This window comes from Ursus americanus, chromosome 18 (genome assembly GCF_024610735.1).
Source record: "Ursus americanus isolate L20-20 chromosome 18, mUrsAme1.1.p, whole genome shotgun sequence".
Taxonomy (NCBI): domain Eukaryota; kingdom Metazoa; phylum Chordata; class Mammalia; order Carnivora; family Ursidae; genus Ursus; species Ursus americanus.
In genome coordinates this window covers 60,062,473-60,083,725 of record NC_142144.1, presented here as the reverse complement: position 1 = coordinate 60,083,725, position 21,253 = coordinate 60,062,473, and positions in this window count along the sequence as shown.

Below are 21,253 nucleotides of genomic sequence, written 5' to 3'. Positions count from 1 at the left end.
CGAGCAGATGGGCAGGCCCGACGTGAGGGCGCTGGGGATCGGGAGCATGGGCCCAATCGTTTTGGTGTGGGGGGCCTTCAAAGCTCCCTGGGGCCTTGGAAGGCCCTGCCCATTCTCCCGCCCTGAATGACCGGCGGCCCGGGTGGCATCAGGGCGGCAGGCTTAGTCGGGCGCTGGGGCTCGGGGGTCCCAAATCCCCGGCGTTGTGGTGACAGGCCCCTTGGGAGGGGCCCCTCGGGGGCCGACCTAGGGTTAGGGTTAGCCCCCGGGAGGTCGGCAGGCCCGATCCGCAGGCTGTGCGGCGAGCGGATGGGCGGGCCGAGGTGAGGCCACTGGCGAGCAGGAGCGTGGGCCCAAGCGTTTTGGCGCGGGAGGCCTTTGAAGGTCGCCGGGGGCTCGGAGGGCCCTGCCCGTTCTCCCGCCCTGAATGACCAGCGGCGCCCCCAGCCGCCCGGTGGCGGCTGGGCTGCAGTGTGAGTCCGGCGCTGCGGTCGGGGGTCCCCAGTCCCAGGCGTTGTGGCGCCAGTCCCCTTGGGATTGGCCCCTTGGAGAATGACCTAGAGTTAAGGTTTGCCCCCAGGAGGCCGGCAGGTCCGATCCGCCAGCTGTGCGGCGAGCGGAGGTGCGGGTCGAGGTTTGGGCACTGGCGAGCGGAAGCATGGGCCCAAACGTTTTGGCCTGGGGGGCCTTCGATGTTTTCTGGGATCTCGGAGGGCCCTGCCCGTTCTCCCGCCCTGAATGACTGGCGGTGCTCCTAGCGGCCTGGGTGGCGGTGGGGCTGCAGTGTGAGTCCAGGGCTGGGGCTCAGGGTTCCCCTATCCCAGGTGTTGGGGCGCCAGTCCCCTTGGGAGTGGCCCTTGGGGACCGACCTAGGGTTAGTGTTAGCCCGCCGGAAGTTGGCAGGCCCGATCCACCAGCTGCCTGGCGAGCGTACAGGCGGGCTGAGGTGAGAGCACCGGCGAGCGGGACGTGGGCCCAAGCGTTTTGGCACGGGGGGCCTTCAAAGGTCGCGGGGGTCTCAGGTCCTTGCCTGTTCTCCCACCCTGAATGACCGGCAGCGCCCCTAGCGGCCTGGTTGCCAGCGGAACTGCAGGGTGACTCCAGGGCTGGGGCATAGGGGTCCCCAATCCCCAGCGTTGCGGCACCAGGCCCCTTGGGAGTGTCCCCTCGGGGGCCGACCTAGGGTTAGGGTTAGCCCCCAGGAGGCAGGCAGGCATGATCCGCCAGCTGGCGGCGAGCAGAGGGGTGGGCCGAGGTTTGGGCGCTGGCCAACAGGAGCATGGGCCCAAGCGTTTTGGCGCGGAGGGGCTTCAAAGGGCGCCGGGTGCTCGGAGGGCCCTGCCCGTTCTCCTACCCTGAATTACCGGCGGCGCCCCTATCCGCCCAGTTGTCAGCAGGCCGGCAGGGTGACTCCAGCGCTGGGGCTAGGGGGTACCCAATCCCCAGCGTTGTGGCACCAGGACCCTTGGGAGGGGCCCCTTGTGGGTCGACCTAGGGTTCGGGTTAGTCTCCAGGAGACTGGCAGGCCCGATCCGCTGGCTGTGCAGCGAGCGGAGGGGCGGGTCGTGTTGAGGGCGCAGGCGAGAGGGAGAGTGGATCCAAGCGTTTTCGCTCGCGGGGCCTTCGAAGGTCGCTGGGGTCTCGGAGGGCCCTGCCAGATCTCTTGCACTGAATGACCCGCGGCGCCCCTAGCAGCCCGGGTGGCGGTGGGGCGGCAGGGTGAGTCCGGCGCTGGGGCTCGGGGGTCCCCAGTCCCCGGCGTTGCGACTCCAGGCTACTTGGGAGAGGCCCCTCGAGGGCCGACCTAGGGTTGGGATAGCCCCCAGGAGGCCGGCAGGCCCGATCCGCTGGCTGTGCGGCGTGCAGAAGGGCGGGCCGAGGTGAGGGCGCTGGTGAGCGGGAGCGTGGGCCCAAATGTTTTGGTGCGGGGGGCTTTCAAATATCGCAGGGGGCTCCATGGTCCCTGCCCGTTCTCCCGCCCTGAATGACCGGTGGCACCCCTAGCGGCCCGGGTGGCGGCAGGGCGGCAGGGTGAGTCTGGCGCTGAGACGTGGGAGTCCCGAATTCCCGGCGTTGGGACCCCAGGCCCCTTGGGGTGGTCCCCTCGTGGGCCGACTTAGGGTTATGGTTAGCACCCAGGAGGCCGGCAGGCCCGATCCGCGGGCTATGCGGCCAGCGGAGGGGTGGGCCTAGGTGTCGGAACTGGGGAGCAGGAGCGTGGGCCCCAGCGTTTTGGCGTGGGGGGACTTCGAAGGTCTGGAGGGCCCGATTGTTCTTCCATCATGAATATCCGGCGGCACCCCAAGCGGCCCGGGTGGCGGCGGGGAAGCAGGATGAGTCCTTCGCTGAGACTAGCGGTCCCAAATTCCCTGCTGTTGTGGCGCCAGGCCCCTTGGTAGGGGCACCTCGGGGGCCAACCTATGGTTATGGTTAGCCCCCAGGAGGCCGGCAGGCCCTATCCGCTGGCTGTGAGGCAAGCGGAGGGGCGGGCCCAGGTGAGGGCTCTGGTGACTGGGAGCGTGGGCCCCAGCATTTTGGCATGGGGGGCTTTCGAAGGTCGACGGGGGCTCGGAGGGCCCTGCCTGCTCACTCACACGAAATGACCGGCGTTTCCCCTAGCAGCCCTGGTGGCAGAGGGGTGGCAGGGTGAGTCTGGCGCTACAGCTCGGGGATCCCCAATCCCCAGTGTTGTGGCACCAAGCCCCTTGGGAGGGGCCCCTCAGGGGCCGATCTAGGGATAGGGTTAGCACCCAGGAGGCCGGCAGGCCCGATCTGCCGGCTATGCGGCGAGCGGAGGGGTGGGCCGAGGTGAGAGCACAGGCGAGCGGGAACGTGGGCCCAAGAGTTTTGGCGCGGGGATCCTTCGAAGGTCCCCGAGGACTCGGAGGGCCCTGCCGGTTCTCCCGCCCTGAATGACCGGCGGTGCCCCTAGCGGCCCGGTGGCGGCAGGATGGCAGGGTGAGTCTAGCGCTGTATCTCGGGGGTCCCCAATCCCAGGCGTTGCAGTGTCAGTCCCCTTAGGCGTGGCCCCTTGGGGACCGACCTAGGGTTAGGGTTAGCCCCCAGGAGGTCAGCAGGCCCGATCCATCCATCGACTGCTTGCCGAGCGTAGGGGAGGGCCGAGGTGAGGCCTCTCGCGAGCGGGAGCGGGGGCCCAAGTGTTTTGGGCTGGCTGAGCCTTCGAAAGTCGCCAGGGGCTTGGAGGGCCCTGCCCGTTCTCCCACACTGAATGACCGGCGGCGCCCCTAGCGGCCCGGGTGGTGGCAGGGCGGCAGAATGAGTCTGGCGCTGGGCTCCGGTGTCCCCAATCCCCGCCGTTGCGGCGCCTGGCCCCTTCAGAGTAGCCCCTCGGGGGCCGGCTAGGGTTAGTGTTAGCCCCCAGGAAGCCGGCAGGCCCGATCCTCTGGCTGTGCGACGAGCGGAGAGGCGGGCCGAGGTGAGGCCGCTGGTGAGCGGGAGCGGGGGCCCAAGCATTTTGGCGCGGTGGACCTTCGAAGGTAGCCGGGGGCTCAGAGGACCCTGTCCGTTCTCCCGCCCTGAATGACCGGCGGCGCCCTTAGCGGCCTGGGTGGTGGCAGGGTGGCAGGGTGACTCCGGCGCTGGGGCTCGGGGGTCTCCAATCCCCAGGGTTGTGGCACCAGGCCCTTTGGGAGGTGCCCCTCTGGGGCAGACCTAGGGTTATTGTTAGCCCCCAGGAGGCCGGCAGGCCGCATCCGCTGGCTGTGCGGTGAGCAGTGTAGGGGGCCGAGGTAAGTGTGCAGGATAGGGGGATCGTGGGCCCAAGTGTTGTGTCCTGGGGGGACCTTTGAAGGTTGCTGTGGGCTCAGGGGGGCCTGCCTCTTCTCCCGCCCTGAATGCCCTACGGCACCCAGAGGAGTCCAGGTTGCGGCGTGGCGGCAGCCTGAGTCAGGTGCTGGGGCTTGGGGTCCCCAATCCTAGGCGCTGTGGCGCTAAGGCCCCTTGGGAGTGGGCCCCTTGGCAGCTGACCTATGGTTAGGGTAGCCCCCAGAAGGCCGGCAGGCCTGATATGCCGGCTGATGGGCGAGAGGGGCGGTGGGCCAAGGTGAGGGCATGGGGCAGGGGGAGTATGGGCCCAAGTGTTGTGCCCTAGGGGGCCGTCGAGGGTGGCAGGGGTCTCAGGACCTCTGCTGGTTCTCCCGCCCTGAATGCTCGGCATCGCCTCTAGGGATTCGGGTGGCCTTCTGGTAGCAGGCTGAGTGCCGCTGGGGCTCGGGGTTCCCCAGTCCTATGTGGTGCTGCGCCAGGCTCCTAGTAAAGGGCCCCTCAGCCCCCGACCAAAGTTTAGGGTTAGGCCCCAGGATCGCAACAAGCCCGATCTTCCATCTGGGTAGTGAGCAAGGCAGCTTGCCAAGGTGAAGGTGTCGGGGAGGGGGAGTGTGGGCCCAAGCGCTGTGGCACGGGGGGCCATCGAATTTTGCCGGGGGCTCGGGGGTCCCTGCCCATTCTCCCGCCCTGAATGCTGGGCAGCACCCCAAGGGCCCCAGGGGGGCTATGCAGTGGCAGGCTGAGTCCAGCGCTTGGATTCAGGGTCCCCAATCCCTGGCGCTGTGGCGCCAGGCCCCTGGGGAGGCTCCCCTTGGCAGCCAATCTAGGGTTAGGGTTAGGCCCCAGGAGCCCGGCAGGCCCGATCCGCTGGCTGTGCAGTGATTGGAGCGGTGGGCGGAGGTGATGACGGGGGGTAGTGGTAACGTGGTCCCAAGTGTTGTGACGCTGGGGGCCATCAAAGTAGCTGGGGGCTCAGGGGCCCTGCGGTTCTCCTGAATGTTCATCTGAATGCTGAGTCCTGCATGCTCTGCGGTGCCCCGAGGGGATGGGTTGCCTTCAGGTGGGCAGGCTGAGTCCATTGCTGGGGTCAGGGGTCCCCTATCTCCGGAGCTGTGGCTCCAGGCCCCTGGGGAGGGACCCCTAGTCGACTGACCTAGGGTTAGGGTTAGGCCCCAGGAGCCTGACAGGCCCGATCCGCCAGCTGTGCGGGGAGCAAAGTGGCGGGCTGAGGTGAGTACGTGGGGGAGGGGGAGCGTGGCCCCCAGTGTTGGGGCACAGGGGGCCTTCAAATGTCCCTGTTTTTTTTTTTTTTCTCCTTCTGTAAAGCTCTGGATTTGGACTGCTCACACTTGCTTTCAGATTTTATCATCTACATTGAGAAGAGTTGCCCTGGAATTCCTTTCCCTATCACGGGTTGCTGGGATGGCATCAAGATCCTCCTGATCCACTGAGAGCAGTGTGGTGTATTCCCTTCGTGTGTTCTCTGTATGAGTATGGACAAAATTGTCATTCAGAAACAGTCCACTTTTCTGAATTTAGAAGCTATTAAAGGAAGCCAGTTTCATTGAAAAATCAAAATTAACTAATATGGAAAACCTAGAATTTTCATCTGAAACTGTGGACAAATTGGAGTGTGGAAATGAAAAGAAAAATTTAAAAAAGAAACAAATTTCTCTAAAAGTGAGGCAGCCAACTTGAGAGAAGGAATTCAGAAAATTGACATGAACATACCTGTAGAAAAACAGTTCAGATTTCCCATCGTGGGGAGCTTCACACCTGTTAACCAAACTGCAAGGGCTGGGCTCACAGAGTGACAGTTGAAATGGAAGGGAAGGTGTGCATCATCATCAGGTTGCCGTGGCGATGGCTCATGCTAGAACTTTCAGAGCCCAAGGCAGCTCTGCACACTGTGCATTGATAGAGGAAAGTGGGTCGGGGTTGGGTAGATGGATGATGGGTATGAAGGAGGACACAGATCAGCACTAAGTGTTGTATGTAAGTGATGAATGACCGAATTCTACTCCAGAAACCAATACTGTACTGTACGTTAACTAACTAAAAAAAAAAAAACAAACAACAACAACAAAAGGATACCCTTAGCAGGGACATATAAGAGACTTAAATTTTCTTTTTACATCTGCTATTCTATAAAACTTTTATTAGTAAAACACTGTTTAAAAAAGTCTTTCCTGGGTTTCCTGGGTGGCTTAGTGGGTTAAGCATCTGCCTTCAGCTCAAGTCAGGCTTCTGGACTCCAGGGATCAAACCCAGCATCAAGCTCCCCACTCAGTGGGAAGTCTGCATCTCCCTCTGCCCCTCACCGCACTCGTGCACTCTGTCTTGTTCTCTTTTGCTCTCTCAAATAAATAAGATCCCCAGGATGTCCCTGTTTTCCTTCCAAGGAGCCCGTTGAAGCCAAGAGTGACACTAATGTCTCAGGGGAGGACTGCCTGAGCCACAAGCTAAGTATGCAAACATATCTCCCTCATTTTCCAATAAATTTCATTAATTTGGATTCCAAGTTTCCTTTCTGCAGGGGATAGAAAAACATTCTTGGAAACACTGGATTTCTCCTGTGTTTCAGATTATAAAGGTCCTTAGTGCATTGACCTCCCTCTCTCCTGCCCTCCATCCTGAATTTCCGTTGTGTAATGTGGATAGTTCTGTGTGGACAGCAGGTCCTCCCCACCACTGGATGGGGCCTCCCGTGGTGTGTGTGCAGGTCATGGGGCCAGGCTACTCTTGCAGTGGGTGTCCTGCATGGACTCATAAGATGAGGCAGGTCCCAGCTGGGCAGGACTCTCTGGCTGCTGAGGTCAGTCTGTGCACTCTGAGTGTTTGGACCCCAAACCTCTCTGCTGGTTTCACCCCTTGTCCATCCACTCCCTAGAGCTGTCATGCAGGGGGCCACATAAATTGTAACCATCTGCCGGACCAGCAACATGTTCTGTGTGGTCCCTTGCAAAATGAAAATTCAGAACCCCGTGGGCAGAAAGCTAGAGATAATAAGCAGTTCTAGGCAAGAAAGATAGAAATGATTTTCTTTATTTTATGGCTTAGATAACATAATAGGATTAAAGAATCCATGAGTAACAGCATAAATTTACACATGACGAAGCCATCCTTTTGCTTCTAGGGGTAATGCAATCATGCCTTTTTATCCAATTGATACCTAAACAGATCATTTTTCTGGCACGGTTTTGTAAAACTTTATGAAATATGTCATTAAATGGATACTTTTAAGAAGTTAATTTTTGGATAATATCATCAAGTAATCGCTGTCACTTTGGCAAATGTCGGATAACAACGATTCTTAGTTTATGCCTTTGAGAGGATTTTTGTTGTTGGTGGTGGTGTGAATGTAAGTATAGGTATTTAGAGTACCTTATAGGCTGTGATGGATCACAATGAATGGATTTCTGAAGTGATGTCAAAGTATAAATTATATTTATAACACCCAGAGCTGATTCTTGTGAACCAAAGTTTCCACAAAGATTTATTTTTTTATTTTTATTTCTTTTAGATTTTATTTATTTGACAGAGAGACAGCCAGTGAGACAGGGTACACAAGCAGGAGTGGGGAGAGGAAGGAGCAGGCTCCCAGTGGAGGAGCCCCATGTGGGGCTCGATCCCAGGACTCCAGGATCACGCCCTGACCTGAAGGCAGACGCTTAACAACTGAGCCACCCAGGTGCCCCTCCAAAAAGATGTAAATGGAAACAACTCAATTTCAGGAACCTCAATTTAACTTGAAGTGTATTTTGTCATTTTCATGTTTCCTCTGGTATTTGCCATAACCTGATGATGTGTCAATAGCCTCGAGTGGGCTCTGCATTTGCACATCATTCGTGTCCATCAAGAGTAGATGCTGGAAAACACCTGAAACCTCAATTTGGGGAAGTAGGGACGGTCATCTGGGAGACAAGGATTGGCGAGAAATCCGGTGTGCCCCTTATTTTCAGCAGGGAGAGCAGGTCTATGAAGGAAAAACACAGGCACTTGTTTTGAAAGAACTGTGGTGAGGGCTGGCCGCTAACAGTTGTTACATTGTCTCTAGTTCAGTCCAAAGTAGAAGGCTGTGTTGGAGGAGGTGGTCCGGTTGTAGCTGAGCAGTTACAAGTGCCAGGAGTCCACAGTTTGTGGTGTTCGGAAACTGAAACAGGAGATGTGCAGATGCATTACTTCTGTGTCTTCGTTTCCACTCTAGTTGGAGTGGCTCTCTTAGCAAAACTTACTTCATTTTGAATCTTTTAAAAAATTTTTTATTGTGTTATGTTAGTCACCATACAGTACATCCTTAGTTTTGGATATAATGTTCCATGATTCATTGTTTGCGTATAATACCCAGTGCTCCATGCAATATGTGCCCTCCCACTCACTCAACATACATACACTCTCCTTACTCTTGTTCCCTCTTTCATCCCCCCTCCCTCTTAACTCATCCCTGTTTACCTTATACATTTAATGTACACTTGGTATTTCCTGAGTACCTGCTATCCTCCCTAGAATGTAAGGTGCCCCAAGGCAGCGATTTCGTTCTTGCTCGTTGCTCTGTCCCAGAGCTTAGAACAATAACATAACACATGCCGTGAAGGGTTGCTTAAGAAATGAGCAAACAGAGCTTAGTTAAGTGTTTGGCTTAACGCTACACCTCATTTTTAAGGCTTAATTTATAGTGGGGTTAACACTGTTTACCTCACAATGGATATGTGATGCAAAGAGATGGAAAAGCATTCTTTCAACTCTCTATTGCCATAGCCTGTGAAAATAAAGAGAAGCCTTGTCAAAGCGAACTCGGGGGAAGCTGGAAGGGACAATCACAGCACTCAGTGTCAGTTACAGGAAGGATTGTCAATTACAGACCCAACAGAAGAATCCTCAACAGGAAAGAATCATCAATTACAGGCCCCAGCAGGAAAAGATGTACATTGCATGTCCTGTAAGAAATTGACTACCCCTGCAACCCAGACAATGAGAAACTGTCATCACCCCCAATTCTTGCTTTTCTGCAATGGACTTTCCTTCAAAACAACCTCTCCCAACTTCCTCCTTCTTTGCCATAAAATAAGTCCCTCTCCTTTGTTTGTTGAACTTGGCTATGGTTTTGCCATAGCTTGCAGGTCCTGAATTGTAATCTCTGTTAATCCCAAATAAATGCATTTTTGCTGGTAAAATATCTGATTGTTTTATTTTTAGGTGGAACCATCCAAACTCAGGATGTCCCAAAGGGAACTGTCTTCATTTATTTAAAGAAAAAATAGTAGATGCCTCTCACTCCCCTGCTCTCATATAACTTTCATGCTAGTTAGAAAGACACCTATTCAACAATCACAGAGTTACAGAATTCAAAATTGTTATAGATGACATAAGAAATAACAGCAACAACAATAATAATCAACAACAATAATACTGAGTTTAGGCATCCACAAAGAATATTGCCATTAGGCTAGCAGAGTTCTTTTGTAGATATCTGCCCTGGGAAATGCTGGAATGTAGGGCGTGCAACAAACCTCTGCCTGCAAGAAGGAAGGAGAAAGCTTCTCTTTAGCCAAGATCAGGGACCTGACTCATTTTTCATGGTGGGTCAATTAGTGAGTGCATCCTAATATCCATGGGTACCTGCTGTCTTTAAAAGTAGAAAGAAGCTGGGGCTCCTGGGTGGCTCAGTTGGCTGAGTGTCTGCCTTCAGCTCAGGTCATGATCCCGGGGTCAGGTCATGATCCCAGGGTCGTGGGATTGAGCCCTGTGTTGGCCTCCCCACTTGGAGGGTAGCCTGCTTCTCCCTTTCCCCGGCTTGTGCTCTCTCTCTCTCTCTCAAATAAATAAATGAAATCTTAAAAAAAAAAAAAAGTAGTACAGCATAGTGACAAGGCCTCCAATCTCAGTCTTCCTGCCCATTAGATCACCTTTCTGGTCTCAGTGTTTGCATCTATAAAATGGGGATGATAGTAAGAGCATTTGCTTCTACATTGGTAGATGGTTGAATGAGATAATACATGTAAATGACATGATGCGTTATGAGTGACTGAGATTATTCTGGAATTATTCTGGAAAATACATCCTAGAAAAGTGCGCTTAAAACGGACCCTAAAAATCATTATAGTCTACCTAATAGTTCGTGGATTACCGCAATGCCTAGCTTTATTTTCTTTCTTTAGCTGCCTATCATTTAACCATTTCAGTTTAAACGCATACACCCTTCAATAAAAGGATTAGGAAAAAAAAGGAGAATAAGCTATTATTTAATGTACCGTGTGTAATAACACCCCAGGCACCTCAGCCTCATTTTTGTTTTTCTGCTTCAGGATTTTTACTGTTCCCTTTGCCTGCAATGCTTTTCCTTGGGGCATGTGCATGGAAGGCAGCTATACACCACTGAGGCCTCCACTCAAGTGTCTGTTCCTCAGAGTGCCCTTTCTGGAGCTCCCGACACAGCCTCCACACTCAGCCCACCTTCTCCTATAGTTGTCATTACTATATCAAGTGATTCTGTTCTTTGATGTTTCCCTGCCGTTGCCTGTCTTCCCTCCAAACTGTGAACTCCATGAAGGCACGACAATGTCTATCTGGTTCACCACTCTGCCCCTGGTGCCTGGAACAGTCCTGGGAACAGGAAAGTTTTCTCAAATGTCTGTCAGGTGGAGGTGGAGCAATAATGTGAAGTACGCAAAAGGGCCAGGGGAGGAAGAAAAACAATAAAAATACTGAAAATAAGGGGCGGCTAGATGGCTCAGTCATTGGGCGTCTGCCTTCAGCTCAGGGCGTGATCCTGGAGTTCTGGGATCGAGCCCCATGTTGGGCTCTGGGAGCCTGCTTCTTCCTTTCCCACTCCCCCTGCTTGTGTTCCCTCTCTTGCTGGCTGTCTCTATCTCTGTCAAATGAATGGGTAAGATCTAAAAAAAAAAAAAAAACTGAAAATAGCCTGTTTTCTCCACTTAGTAACTTCACATATATTTGTACAGTACTAAAATAGCAGGCCACTTAAAATTAAATATAATAATTTCTACCTCCAAATTCTCACAACCCTTGACTTTTTAAAATGATTTTATTTATTTATATATTTATTTATTTATTTATTTATTTATTTATTTATTTGAGAGAGAGAGAGAGAGAGAGAACAGGCAGAGGAAGAGGAAGAAGCAGACTCCCCACTGAACAAGGAGCCCAATGCAGGACTTGATCCTAGCACCCTGGGATCATGACCTGGGCCGAAGGCAAATGCTTAACTGACTGAGCCACCCAGGCGACCCACCCTTGAACTACTGATGCTCAGCTTATTGTACTTCATTTTCTGGTGACTTGTGAATGTCTTATTTCTCTAACTGGACTATAAATTTCTTCCATCAGGTGTGCAGGACATTCATTTAATTTTAATTTCACATAAACAATGAATAACAATTAGTAAAAGGACATTCCTAATATTGCATGGGATATCATATTTGTTGCTTATTCAGAGAAGCCAAATGAGGGCTCAAAGCCTGAGTCAGTCTGCCAAATTCCTGTCCCCTAGTGGAGAGAGATATACTCTGGGGCCTGAGCTCAAGGACTGAGTAAGGCAGAGAGAACAGGCAAGTCTCCATAACTGCACTTCTAATCCTGATCCGCCCTCCTGCTAGATGTCCAGGCCATTCGAACAGGCAGCGCCTCTTTCTCTTTGGACTGACTCTACCAAATTACTAGACTCCTAGAGGACTTGCATCAAGCCTCGCTCTACAGACGTGAGACACATGGTGTTTTTAGTCTTTGTCATCCCATAGAAACTAACACACATCAATACAAATTCACATCCTTACTATAACGAACTGCACAGTCTGGATGAAAGCTAAGCATACCGCTGGCCCAGCAGTGAGTTCCAGGTTTGGGAAGTACTCGCCATGCAGAAGCATCATCTCATTTAGCCTTTGCAACAACCCTACAAGGCAGAATATCTGTAATCACACCCATTTTACAGAAAATGGACCTGAGGCTCACAGAGTTTAAGTCACATAGCTAGAAAGAAGCAGAGTGAGGACTTGACCCCAAGCATCTTGGCTCAAGCATCTATGCTTGTAACTACCTCATTCTACTTTTGCCTGGAGCAGTTCAGGGTACAGAGAGGGGAAAATAAACAGATTTTCCAAAACGAAAGTTGGAAGCATGTGGTAAGGAAAATGATGGGGTCGTGGCACTTTTCCAGACCCTAGAATGTACAGAGGAAAAAAAAAAAAAACTGTGGCTTCAAGTCACATAATCCAAGCATGAAGCAATCGCTTGTGAATTCTGCTGTGTCGCAGATGTCTCATTTAACCCCTTCAGATCTAGAGTTAAGTGTGTCCTTCAGTCCCCATTTCAGTGGAAGTGTCAATACTAGGGTCTTGAGGCAAAGACAAGTTATGTGCCACAGCCCCTAAGGAAATACTGAGCATCCAGCTAATGTAAATATCAGGGTAATTTTTTCAAGGATCCTTTACCCCACCCTGCCCTCTCCCTGGGCAAGAGTGCGCCCTTTCCACACAAATTCCAAAGCCTAGAGAATGAGACAAATGAACTTGTGTTTGTCTCCTGTAGATTGGGGGAAAGTGTTTGGTGGCAGATTCCAAATGGTTTACTTGTTGCCGGAGTTAGTTCCTGGTCTTAACACCAACTCTGAAAGGACATTATTGCAACAGCAACAAAGCAGCAGCAGCTTCATTTGCACAAAAAACTCCCTGGCCAGGGACACAAGTCTCTGGAATACAGTTGTGACTTGGTGTCAAACAAACTATGTAACTTTGGAAGCGCTCAAAGTAGGTGTGCTCAGATGGGCAGAAGGCAAAAGCTGCCAGAGTTGATGGTTTTAAAATGTGAACAGAACTAAATTTCACCTTGTCTCAGGACACAAGAGCATAAACGTGATTCTGTTTGAGGGAAATAAAAAAGGCAACATCGGAACATTCATCAACAATGGGAGGCCGAAATGGTGCAGGAGAAGACCTTTGTTTCTCTGCCCAAAATGTAGCTGAAAATATACATTTTGCAGCTGTATTTTAAAATACATAACATTTTTGGAAGCCAGTCCCTTGTCATCAATCTGACAGTCCACTTCTGCCGGAGCTTTAACATTTTCAAAACGTAACCTTCAAAGCCCAAACAAGAAAAAGAGTCTAAAGGACATGAAGGATCCCTGGGGGGGAATCCCTGTTTGATGACAACGCACACTGCCATGAATTTCCCCTGTCAGAGGGAGGAGGCGAGAGAGCAGATGGCTGTGTTAGCTGACCGGACAGGCGAACAACAGAGACTGCCATTCCGTTTGCTCAGGTAACTGGAGTACTTCTTCCACTCAGGTTTCTCTGGATCCACCACGTGTCAGGACCCTTTCGGGTGAAAATCACAGCCACCCAACTCAACAAACAAGCTAAAGCAAGAAATGAAATCGATTGGCTTACATGACTGCGTGACTGCACGTGAGTTCCACATGACTGCAAAATGTAGCCCAGGAGTCCCAGGCTAGATGCTCAGTGTCATGAGACTTCCACTGTTTCCATCACCGTGGTCCTCTCAGATCTCTTTCCTTCCGTGTTGACTTCATCATCCCAACAGAGACCCAAAATGGCCTTCAACAACTCAGGCAAAAAAAAAAAAAAAAGGGGGGGGGCTTTGGTATAATTCCCATTGGTCTAGCTCTGAGTCACATGCTCCAGGTTCTGAACCAATCACTGTAGCCAGAGGGATGGCTGATGCTGATTGGTCACATCTGGGGCACGTGTTCACTGGTGGCGCTAGGAATGAGGTGTGTTACCTTATAAACCTGGAAGGATGGTGACTCCGCCCCCTCCCCCCCCCCCCCCGGGTCACCTGCTATAACTGGTAGGAGGGGAATAGGTCCTGGGCAGGCAAGAGCAGAATTCATTCTATCTTCACCATGGGATGTCCTGAGCCTTCTTGCACATCTCCAGTGATTCTTCGAATGTTCACTTCTTGTTCAGAACTTCTCCCATATGTTTTCCTGTTACCCTTGGTGATTTCCTCAACACTCCTGAGGCCGGGGTTATAGGTTTAGGCTGAATCACCTCAAACATCTGACACGACCCCCCCTTCCTTTATTGTCCAAGATGCCCCTATTATGCATTATTGTGCATAATCCCTGCTATGGTCTGAATGTTTTTGGCCCCTTAAATCCATATATTAAAATCCTAACTCCCAATGTGATGGCATTAGGGGGTGGGGTCTTGGAGGTGTTTAGGTTATGAAGATGGAGCCCTCATAAATGGGATTACAAAAGAGATCCCACAGGGGCACCTGGGTGGCTCAGCCTGTTGGGCATCTGCCTTCAGCTCAGGTCATGATCCCAGAATCCTAGGATTGAGCCTCACACTGGGCTCCCTGCTTGGCTGGGAGTCTGCTTCTCTCTCTCTCTCTGCTCTGCTCATGTTCTCTCTCAGTCTCTCTCTCAAATAAGTAAATAGAACCTTTTAAAAAATAAATTAAATTAAATTAAAAAAAGAGAGATCCCACAGAGTTCCCTTGTCCCTTCCACCATGACAAAATAAGAAGGTACCAGTTATGAACAAGGAAGGCAGAGCTCACCAGAAAATGACCATGATGCCCTAACAGCACTCCTTCTGGGCTTAAGGGGTAACTTGCTTCAAGTGAACACAGTCCTTACTTGCTGACCTAAGGCTCTTGACCTGTAACAGAACTAATAGCCTTGTTTTGAGATTTGCAGGCCACTCACCTTAAGGAATGAAGAACCAGAACTTTCCCAGGCCACAGTGGTCAGCAAGTCTGTTTGAAGCCACCTCGGTTTTCTGATCAGCCTAGCAATTTTTTTTTGACCAAAATGTTTTTCTTTCTTTTAGGTCACACAAATGACTTTACTGACCTCCCTTGGCATGCCCTCCTTTGCAGAAAGAACAGAGGACTCGTGCACATCATGGAACAAGAACCAGATCCCCTTGCACAACCCCGGAGCACTGAAGCAACATTTGTAGCTGGCATGGAGTCTGCACATGATGAAGAAATGTTGCAGGCCACTGCACCTCCTTTGCTGATGAATGACCCTAAACCCCTTTAAAAATGCCTGGGCCAGGTGGAAACCTCAGAGTTGGCTTTTGGATAGGAGCCCACCTTCTCCCAAGTTTGCCGGTCTCTTGAATAAAGCTCAAATTCCTTTCCAATCGAAACTCATCTCTTCCATGATGATCTTTCAGGTGACGTGCAGCCAAACTTGGGTTCACTAACAATGCTGACTTGATCTTGGACTTTTCAGCCTCTGGAACTGTGAGCGAGCATTTTTGTTATTTACAAACTATCTAGGCTATGGTATGGACTAAGGACTTGGGCAGGGAGTGGGTTTGGAATTAGAGCATATCACAGAAAACCAGAGAACCCCAAATGCCAGATAGCACTGACAGTCCATCTTATGAGCCTTCTGATGCCAGAAGGCTGGGGTCAACTTCCTCCCCACACAGCCATTCTCCCAGCTCTTGTATCATGCTCCCATCTCAAGGCCTCCGCCATGTGTTTTTCAGGCACCAGGTGAAAATCAGAAATTCAGATGATTTTATTATTTGAGCAGTTTAGTTTCTTTTGTCTCCAGTTCTCCATTCCAGGCTATGCTCTGGGCTTTGCCTTTCATAACCAAAAAGGCCGCTGAAGTATTTTCCTAAATCACAGTCATAAAACACTTCTTTCCTAAGTTAAAACTGGCGCCTCCCAGATCTTGGCTATTGTACCACAATGCTGCAGTCAACATAGGGGTGTATGTATCTTTCCAAATTAGATATACACACCCTTATGTTTATTGTGGCACTGTTTACAGTAGCCAAGCTATGGAAGCAGTCCTAATGTCCATGAGTAGATGAATAAAGATGTGGTACTTATATACAACAGAAAATTACTCAGTCATAAAAAAGAATGAAATCTTGCCATTTGCAATGACATAGGTAGAACTAGAGGGTATAATGCTAAGTGCAATAAGCCAGTCAGAGAAATACAAATACCATATGATTTCACTCCTATGTGGAACTTAAGAAACAAAACAAATGAACAAAGAAAAAAAAGAGACAACCAAAAATCCAACTCTTTTTTTTTTCAAAGATTTTTTATTTATTTATTTTAACAGAGAGAGAGACAGCCAGCGAGAGAGGGAACACAAGCAGGGGGAGTGGGAGAGAAAGAAGCAGGCTCCCAGGGGAAGAGCCTGATGCGGGGCTCAATCCCAGAACTCTGAGATCACGCCCTGAACCGAAGGCTTCAACGACTGAGCCTCCCAGGCGCCCCCAAAAAACCAACTCTTAAGTACAGGTAAGAAACTGATGGTTGCCAGAGGGGAGGGAGGGCAGGGAACAAGTGAAATCGGTAATGGGGAGTAAGCTTATCATGATGAGCACTGAGAAATGTACAGAACTGTTGAATTGTAGGGCATCTGGGTGGCTCAGTTGGTTAAGTGTCTGACTCTTGGTCTCAGGTCAGGTCTTGATCTTGGGGTCATGAGTTTGGGCCCCACATTGGGCTCCATGCTGGGCATGAAGCCTACTTTAAAAAAATAAATAATTGTTGAATTGTTAAATTATACAATGAAACTAATGTAACACTGTATGTTAATTATATTGGAATTAAGAAATAAATATAATTTTTTTAAAAAACTGGTGCCTGTTAGTGCAAATCAAAACCACAATGATATGTGACTTTAAAACTACTAGGGGGATGGGGGTGTCTGGGTGACTCAATCAGTTGGGTGTTGGACCCTTGATTTCAAGTAGGGTTGTGATCTCAGCATTGTGGGATCAAGCCCCATGTTGGGTGTAGAGATTACTTAGATAAATTAGACTTTAAAAAAAGAAATATATATAATGGAATATTTTTCAGCCACAAAAAGGAATGAAATTTTGAAGTATGTGATTGTATGAATGGACCTCGAAAACATTATGCTTAGTAAAATGAGCCAGACACAGAAGGACAAGTATTAGATGGTTCCATTTACATGAGGTGTCCAGAATAGTTAGGTTCATAGGGACAGAAAGTGGAATAGAGTGACTGGGAGAGGGGAGAAGGGAGAGTTATTGTCCAATGGGTAGAGTGGTTTAGTGGAAGAAGACGAATAAGTTTTGGATATAGATAACAGTAATGGTAATTATGCAACATTATTAATGTATTTAATGCCACTGAATTGTACATTTATGAATGGTAAAAATGATAAATATTATGTTATATACATTTAACCACAATATTAGTTGATTGATTAATTGGCAACACCCCAAAATTTGTCATTTTTGCTTTTGTTGAGACTTCTGCAGAGAAAAACTATAAATAGAAATGTATTACCTGAAATGTAGGGACTTGGATATCACAGATAAACACTACAGTCTGTGATCATGCAAGTATTCAGAAACACATTCAGATGCTAGGGTTAAAGACATAAAAGATGAGCTAATGAGCAGCTGTTGGAATTTACTAGCGAGAGAGATCGCCAGCTCACCGTCTTTTCCAGTTTTTATTCTTTCTACTCCAGTATCAAGAAAATGATTAATTTGAAATCTTGCTTTTAGCAAATGTTTTTGAGCTGACCATAATTCATCGTCGTATATTTTTTCTTTTTTTATTATGAAGTATAATTGAGATACATCCAGTATAATTGCTATACACGTGATGTTATATTAGTTTTAGGTGCACAACATATTGATTTGATAATTCTATATGTTACTGTGTTCACCATGACGAGTGCAGTCACCATTTGTCACCATACAGTGTTACTAAAATATTATTATTATTTATTTAAAGATTTTATTTACTTGTCGAAGAAGGAGAGGTAGAGAAAGCAGAAGCAGGGAGGGTGGCAGGCAGAGGGAGAAGCAGGCTCCCTGTTGAGCAAGGAGCCAGATGCGGGACTTGGTCCCAGGACACAGGGATCATGGCCTGAGCTGAAGGCAGATGCTTAACTGACTGAGCCACCCAGGCGTCCCAAAATATTATTGGCTGTATTCCCTATGCTGTACTTTTCATCTCCATGACTTATTTATTTTATATTTGGAAGTTTGTACCTCTTAACCCCCTTCATCTATTTCACCCATGCCCAACCCACCTCCCTTTGGCAATCACCAGTTTGTTCTCTGCATTTGAGTCTGGTTTATTTCTTTTGTTTTTTTTTATATTCCACATATGAGTGAAATCACATGGCATTTGTCTTTCTCTAACTGACTTATTTCAATCAGCATAATACCCTTTAGATCCATCCATGTTGTTGCAAATGGCAGATTTCATTATTTTTTTTATGCTGGAGTAATATTCCAGTGTGTATGTGTATGTGTGTGTGTGTGTGTGTGTGTGTGTGTGTGTGTAACCCATCTTCATCTATTCACCTATTGATGGACACTTGAGTTGCTTCCATATCTTGGCTATTGTGAATAATTCTGCAATGAACATAGGGGGTGCGTATATATTTTTGATTTAGTATTTTTGTTTTCTTTGGAAAAATACTCAGTAGTGACAGAGGAAGGAGGGCCTGGAGGATTATCAGAGTCCTAGGGTGGTGTGGAGGGGTTGCTCTAAGACGAGATGGGCTCTGTCCCTTGCCACTGCACGGCCTAGGGACAGATGAGGAGCCCGTGGAGCCTGGATTTTGGAGGGGAGGGAAGGAGCAGAGAAGGTGACCACTCAGAGCCAGTGCAGCCCCTGTCCACTGTCAGCCAGATCTTAGTCCAGGCTGCTCGGATGGCTGCTCAGATCAATAGTCAGACATTGAGGGTCCCAGACTCCATTCATTAAATTATCAGAGCACCAGCCTAGATGGCCACTTTCCCAGTTAATTGACAGGAACTGCTCAGCCAGGGTTGGTCAGTTGAAGGGAAGATAATTCTTGGCAGAGCTGACATGTGAGAGCTGTTTAGGAATGTCCTGGGTTCTGAGTCAACCTGTGAGCTGAGCAGACCACTCGCTGGTCACTGAGGGTGGTCAGCTGGTCACCAGGAAGGCTCCACGTGAGGAGGCCAACAGTGCAAAGATGCTGGGGGAGGACGGCCACAGTTGGGCTTCCCCTGGCCCTTCGGAGGGGCTTCACGTTGGGAGCATCTGCATTGGATTTTGGGTCAGGGATTAAAATCTAGAGGCAAGAGGCTAGGTCAGGGTTTGAGGTCTTTTCTCAGCCCAGGAAACTCTTTCAGGCATCAACTGTCTCCTGCAGAAATCTTGGGGCAGGATATTTTGAGAAAGAGTGAGAAGAGCCCTTGGTTTGTGTACAGGGCATGACCTAGTGGTCCCAGGTGTTCAGGGACCTCTGTCCTCAGGGAACCAACTACATTCCTGTCCCAGATGCATCACACGTCAGTGTTGTGACTCTGGACAAGCCACTTAAAATCTCTAAATTTCAATGCTGTGAACTCTATGATGTGGGTTACAATCCACAGGGCTGACGTGGGGACTGCAGGAGATGAGAACAGATCTCCAGACTGGCAGCCAAGTACAAGCAGAACCAGGTAACCCTCGCTTTCTTCTTTCTTGTATTACAGGTCTGGGAGAGCCTCCAAGTTTCTTCTCGGTGACACCACACACCACCTCCTCTGTTCTGATCCAGTGGCAGGTAAGGGCTGGGAAGGGCGGGGTGTTTCCTGAACTGGTGTCCGGAGCTGGGACCTGCCCTCCAGACCACGTGACAGCATCTGAGGGTTGGTGGCAGGTCAGAGGACACGACGTGGTTGGTGTGCCCACCTGGGGGGAGCACCACGGACCCCCCGAGCCAAGCTGTGGGAAGGAGCCTGAGCTCAGCTCTCTGAGGAGGGCCAGTGTGACAGCGGGGCTGGTGCAGAGCCTCCAGGGCTGAACGTTGCAGGCATTTGGGGAAGGGCGGCCCAGCGAGGCCTCCATGGTACACACAGAACTGGGTGTCGTACGACAGGGCCAAGAAACCATAACCTGAGGAGTGATCTCTTCTACAGTGATCATCTCCTATCAGACAGAATACCCACAGGGTTACATGTGTCCTCCCTACGTTCCAGGTGTTAATCCTCAGTGAAAGTCCGCTCAAGGCACCTCTATCCTAGATAATGAAGTAGTGTTGGTGGGCCATGGACAGCACTGGGCACTCTGACCTCTCCTTGCCTTATTTCCAATTTGGGTACTTTTGCCAACAGCAACATGCATTGAAGACAAAAGTCACAGAGAGGAGAACTGGCAAGGAAGGATGCCCTGTCCCAGCAAGGGTGCTCACCGGGTCTGTGGAGAGGGCTCAGCCAGGCCGGGGGGTTGGGTTCAGAAGCCCAGCTGGAGCTGGGCCAGAGAGGCACAACACAGCAACAGGCAGGGCCAAGGGCAGCGATGAGAACGTCGTGGGAACTCTTGTCAACAAGGGAAGTTCCTGAGGCCAGAATGGGGCAGCCTTCCTGGGGAGGGGGAGGGCAGTGCCTAGAGCAGAAGGTCATGGGGTAAGGAGATGGGAGCAGGAGCCCTGGTCTGTGTTCACGGCCACGGTGAGGTGAGGTCTGCCTAGAAGTGGCCACACTGGGCTAGTGGTCCATGGAGGGGTCTGTGCAGCGGATCTTCTTCCTCCAGGTTGATAAGATTGTCCGGGAGAGTGCCAGCATCACATCCAGACCAGGCAGGAGAGAGGGGATGGTTTGAGGTCAGGAGATGTAGGGGCCCTGGTGATGATGGAATCCAAAGCAAACTGTGGTCTACACATGGCCTTGGAGAGGCAGATGCCATGCCTAGCTGGGGGCAGAGCCTGGCAAGAGGGGAGGACTGGAAGGGACTCCGTTAGAGAGGGAGGTGCTGAAGGGCATGCGTGGGCATGCCAGGAAACCCAGAGGAGGCTCTAGGGGACCCTGTCCTAAATGGACTGCCTCCATGGGACTTGTAGGCCAGGACAGAGCATGCTGGAGACCCCTCCAGGCTAGAGCTGCTGCCCAGCAAGGAGCAAGGGGGAGAAGAGCCAGGTCACGGGCACTCCCCGGCCATCCTGGTGCTGCTAATGGGGCAGGGGTGCTGGGTGGGAAGTCAGGACAGGAAGGCCACGGTGGGGTGTGTACACCAGCCATGAGGGGGCTTCCTGAACTCTCAAGTGGTGGCCCCTAACCGCTGAAGGTTCCTGCTGCCTCTCCTTATGTGGCAGCTCAGTGGCATCAGTAGGTATTAGCTCCACTCATGTGCAGTTTGACCATGAGTGAGGAGCACGTTTAGAGGTTCTATGAGGGTTAAATGGACAGACTTGACACGGTCGCTCCAGGAGGGACGAGAGTGGGGCTTTCATAGCCTGGGCTCTGTGAGGCATGCAGAATGTGCAGGAATTGACGGAGTGGCTGTGGACCCTTCCTTCACTCCACTGCCAAGTGACACGTCTCAAGAAGTGAAGGAACCCTTAAAGGTGACAGTTCCAAATGTCTTCCAATGAACATGGAAGTTTGCTGCCTGGTGTTCTGTAGTTTCCAGCCTCACCAGTGTGGGGACAGGATGGGAACTGGCTCCCACCCCTGCCTCTGGGTAGCCGTATCCCCTGAGCTTGTCTCAGGGCCCC